Source organism: Capsicum annuum, chromosome 8, assembly GCF_002878395.1.
Source record: "Capsicum annuum cultivar UCD-10X-F1 chromosome 8, UCD10Xv1.1, whole genome shotgun sequence".
NCBI classification, from domain to species: domain Eukaryota; kingdom Viridiplantae; phylum Streptophyta; class Magnoliopsida; order Solanales; family Solanaceae; genus Capsicum; species Capsicum annuum.
In genome coordinates this window covers 70,313,681-70,319,602 of record NC_061118.1, presented here as the reverse complement: position 1 = coordinate 70,319,602, position 5,922 = coordinate 70,313,681, and positions in this window count along the sequence as shown.

Sequence of the window (5,922 nt, the reverse complement as noted above, 5' to 3'; positions counted from 1 at the left end):
GATTGATAAATCGGTCCCATCTAGATCTTCCTTAGCCTTATTACAACTTTCAAATAAGTTCTCTATTTGTGTAGCTATGGGTAAGATCCCCTCTAGAACCATCAATTCATTAACTACTTTATCATACACTTATATTTTTATGTCTTTTACTGCCTTTTAATAATCTTCTTTGCTTTGACTTTGATTCTCCTGATCATCTATTCTTTGCTGCCTACCATCACTTTGTTATACCACCTTCTCCTGATTGGCTTCCATCTTTTCAGTGTTCTAGCTTGAGTCCTGTAATCCTGTTAAATCTTTTGCTCTTTCTAAAGGTTGCTTTGAGTCTAAAGTCTTGCCAAAGCTTTTGTTTACCCATTCCTTTTTGCTGACTTTGTCAACTTCCACTTGTTTAACATGTTAAACATTCACTGCTTCCATTTTGTTATCTTTGTCACTATCATCATGAGCTTCCAATGCATCAAACGAATTAGATACCTCCACTTCATTTTTATTCTCCTTATTTACCTCTCATAAAATATGCCCATATCTATCCCTTCTGTACCTGCTCCTTCTTGTTAGCTATTTTTGGTTATTAGTGTTTCCTTTCCTTGCCTTACTCTGCTTATGATGTTGATGCCTTCTTTTATTTTTCTTATTTTCTTTCTTTGCTGCTACTTCCTTGCTCTCTTCATTTTTCTTGTCATATAATTCCGGATGAATGTTCCAATAGCTATTTTCATCATGCCCTTGCAAATAAAAATCTTTACAGTACTTTGGCATGTAATCATACTGGATTTGTATCCACTTGGATTTTATTTCCCCTGTATAATCATTCTCCTCATTGATTCGAATATGCTGAGGTAATTTTGCAACTAAATCTACCTCCACCTTAACTCTTATATAGCTGGGCCTGGTATGAGTTTTTGTAGCCATGTCTACTGTCAAAGGCTTTCTTACTGCTGAAGCAATAGAAAATATTGCATGCCTAGCAAAGAAATTTAGTGGTAAGTTGGGCATGGAGATCCCAACATACTCCAATTGTAGTTTCAACATCAGGCTCAAACCATGGATCCCACTTCAACGTCCTCATCTGCCAAAACATATCCGTCGATTTAATGTAATATGCTGTTGTTAATAATAATTGTACATAGTCCTCTAACATGTCCAGCATTATTAATATATGCCTTACATCTAATACTCCAATTGTACAATGAACTTTGATCCTGTTTTGAGATGGTATACTTTTTCTCAATACATCAATGTGAGGCTTGCCATAGGAAAATTTGCCAAGTATAGCATATTGAAGTTTCTCCTGCATGATTAAATTACGAATTTCTGATGACTCCACGTTATCATAGGTTCCCCATATAATATTATCACAGGTTTAGGTGGAACCTAATACTATTATTATCTACTACTTTAGGTTTTAATAGATCTGCAAATTATGTGCTACAACTCCTCTTTTGAATCTCAGTAGTGCTCTCCTCAATATTTCATTTATTATTTTCATCCGGTGGGATAGTCCCACCGGCACCATTGGACATAGTGGCCGGTGATTGGCTAGGGTTTTTAGGTGTAATGTTCACATAATCTCTCAAGTTAATAACAATGTTCACATAAGCTCCACCTGGGCAACAAAGAAATATTATACAATCCAATCAACATAATATAGAGAAACTACTCGAACCTAGCTATTCAATATATGTGTCATCTTTCCCAAATATTTCATCATTATACTAAATAACTAAAAGGAGGACTATGCTAGTTAACAATAAGCCCTAATGAGAGAGACTAAACCTTGATAACTACATTAACTATTACAAGTCTATTTATATACTCTAAGCATTTTCTATCAATCATTTCATCAAAATGACAATTATATCATAATTATCCCCTAAAAGGTCGCTAAACTGTAATCATCACAATAAAATCTATTAAACATAATTAAACCTATTAAATAGGTACCCATTATGAATTATTCAAGGTCAATAAGCCAACTATCTACAACCTATTCTAAGCCATACCACAAGTAGTAAGACTAACTAAGGTGAGCAATTAAATAACAGTAATCCATTAAAAAAATTTAATACCTATTTCATCAAAGAACGACCCCCAAACTCTAAGTGTTTTACAATACACGAGCAAGCAAGCATACAATACATAAACACTTTAGACAAAGTTAGGGTAAATCTCAACTAGCCTTAAAGGAGATTCGAAGCCAAAGAATTTGTCTAAATTATCCACCAAAAGTTATACTCCCTTGAATTATCACCAAACACATCCAATCTAATCAAATATGACAACTACAAGCCAAAAGGAGTCTAGTCATACCCATATTGACATATTTTAATTTTGGGTCTAAAATAAATTGAAAATTGGTTCCAAAAACTATAAGGGTGAAATTGAAACTTAATTTAGGAATCATGTTTCCTATATCAAAATAGATCTTAATCTGAAACCTAACCAAAAATGATTTGAAATCAAACTTTAAATCGAAGAAAAACTCATTTTATACTTCACAGGGTAAAACCTCTAAAATCAAGGTAAAATCAAAGATTTAAAGATGAATTTGTAATGAAATCAGTGTAAAATGATAAATACAAGGTTTAGCAACATATCACAAAAGAAATCTCAAAACTTCTTTTGGAATTTCCCAAATCTGAGTTTCCAAGCCCCAAAATGGTGAAAATGGTATTTTCATTCTCAACTTTAGGTAAAAATCATAAAATTAAAATAGAAGTTCTTAGAAAATGAGGAAATGAAGGTGTTATCATATGCCCAATGATAATATGAGAAAAACACATCAAAATCATCATAATTGGAGCTTCCTAGCTCCCACAATGTTAAAAATATGAAAAAACCTCAAAATCTAGCTTTGAATAAATGCCAGAACCCTTTCCAAATGGAGCTCTTATATAATTGTGAAAAAAAGGCTCTCTATCAGGAAGGCCTTTTATAGAGACTCATCGCGGTTGTGACTAAAGGTCGTGATCGCAACCTCTCTTGCACCATATCTTCCTCAAACAAATACAAAATTCATTGATTTTTTTTGTTTTGGTTCTAAAATTTTGATAAGTATATAATGGCATCATACACATGCACAAAATAGCTCATTGACTACAAGTGATAGTATGAAAACTCAATGGCATAAAACTCCAAACTCTAAACAACTGTCCAAAACTCATTCGAGACCTCTCAAAGACAGCCCAACTATGCTAATAGACTAAATTTAACATTTTGGAATCAACAAAACTATCGAGTTTATGAAAAGATATCATTTATAATAAATTGACCTCGACACTTCTTTAGGCTATTATAACTCATTTTTGTTTTAGAGGTCAAAATGCAAAATAGAGGCTCAAGGCTCAAACTAACTATGCTACTAACCCAAAATCGATATTTTGGATCTAATGAAACTTTCGAAGTCACCATCTAAAGCTCAAATCATAAGCTATTGACTAAAGTCAAACTATTCACTTTAAGGTTATTTAAATTCACAAACTCATATAAATCACTACCAAATGTATCAGGGACCATGAAAATTATTTTTATAACTCATAAATGATATAAAGAAACTATGAAAAAGGGTGAAATGGTTGTAACATAGAAAATTCTAAAATCACAATGAGGGTCATTACATGTCTACACCGGTTGTGAGTCTATTGTAGCTTAAAGAGTTTATCATAATTACATAGTAACTGCTTGTGATCTTGACACATTGTCTAATCTTGGTGAGCAAGAACTGGTAGATTTTGACATTATAATAGGTATGGATTGGTTGGGTTCTTGTTATGCGATAGTAGATTACCTCACTTTGAAAGTGTATTTCCATTTGCCAAAAGAGGCAGTCCTGGAATGGACAGGTAATATGGGGGCACCAAGAGGAAATTTTATTTTTTATCTTAAGATAAATAAGATGATGTCCAAAGGGTACATATGACATCTGGTGATAGTAAAAAATGTAGATGCAGAGCCACCAACTCATCAATCTGTTCTAGTGGTAAATGAATTTCATAATGTATTTTTGAAGATCTTTCGGTTTGCCTCCAGAATGAGAAGAGTTTAGTATTGATGTGATTCTAGGTACTCAACCTATATTCATTCTTCCTAGTATTGATGTCATTCTAGGTACTCAACCTATCTCTATTCTTCCATATAGAATGGACCCAATAGAATTATGAGAGTTAAAGCAGCAATTAAAAGACTTGTTAGAAAAGGGACTCATAAGGCCTAGTATATCCCCATGAGATGCACCAGTGTTATTTGTGAGATGCTCATTGAGAATGTGTATTGATTATCGATAATTGAATAAGGTAACAATTAAGAACTAAAATCATTTTTTGAAAATTGATGATTTATTTGATCATCTACAAGGTGCTAAGTATTTATCCAATATTGACTTAAGGTTGGGTTACCATAAAGTGAGGGTCAAATAGAAAGATTTATCAAGACAACTTTTTGAATGTGGTACGATCATTATAAGTTTTTAGTCATGTCATTCGGTCTTACAAATACACCAGAACCTTTCATGGACCTGATTAATAGAGTGTTCAAGCTATTCTTGGATGTGTTTGTGATAGTATTTATAATGATATTCTAGTGTATTCAAGATTTAAAGAGGACCATGTTAATCATTTGAGGAGGGTGTAACCAATTCTTTGTGATAGTAACTTACATGCAGAGTTCTCTAAACGTGAGTTTTGGTTAAAAATCAATGGAATTCGTGGGTCATATTATATCCCATAAAGGAATAAGGATTGATACTCTAAAGATAGAAGCTGTGAAGAACTATCCAAGACCTACAATTCCTATAGCAGTTCATAGTTTTCTTTTGTTAGTAGGTTATTATAGAAGGTATGCCTATAGAGGTTCGTAGTTTTCTTATGTTGGCAGGTTATTATATAAGGTTTGTTGAAGGATTTTCCTCCCTTCTACACCTTTAACAAAGCTAACACATAATGCAACCAAGTTTTAATAGAATGAATCATGTGAAAGAAGTTCCCAAGATCTGAAGAATAAGTTGATTTCTACACCCATATTGGTACTTCAAGAAGGCACAAAAGGCTATGTAGTATATTGTGATACTTCACAATTTATCTTAGGATATGTATGATGCAATGAGGTAAATTTATAGCTTATGTATTAAGACAATTGTAACCATATGAGAATAAATATCAAACACATAATATTGACCTAGCAGGTTGTATTTGCTTTAATGATATGATGCTACTAATTTTGTGGAATTCATTTTTATATATTTACTGACCATAAGTGTTTACAGTATAGCTTTAAGTCCAAGGGTTTCATATAAGGAAACGAAGATGGATTGAGCTATAAAAAGATTGTGACACTGATATTTTGTATTATATAGAGAAAGGAAATATAGTAGCTGATGCATTAAGTAGTAAGGTGATACCAAGCATTTATGGATAGTCCAACTAATATACAAAGGGTAACTAAAGATCTACACCAACTAGTTAGCTTGGGAGTTAACCTTCTTAAATCTCCGAATGAATGAGTTATTATGCAAAAAGTAACAAAATTCTCATTAATAGCTGAAGTGAAAGAGAATAAGTATACATATCTTATTTTACTACAACTTAAGAAGAATTTAAAAAGAAGTATGACAAAGGCATTTGCATTTACACAAGAGAGAGTACTTTGGTGCTAAAATAAATTGTGCGTACCTAATATTGATGGACTAAAAAAGAGAATTATGGATAAAGCACACCATTCAAGATATTCTGTCCATCTGGGGACAACCAAAATGTATCATGACTTTTAAAAAGTGTATTAGTAAGGAGACATAAAGAAGAATATTGCAAAATTTATGGCTCAATGTCCCAATTGCCAATAAGTTAAAGTAGAGCACCAAAAGTTGGAGGTTATATGCAGCATATATAACTCCCAATTTGGAAGTGGGACATGATCAACATTGAT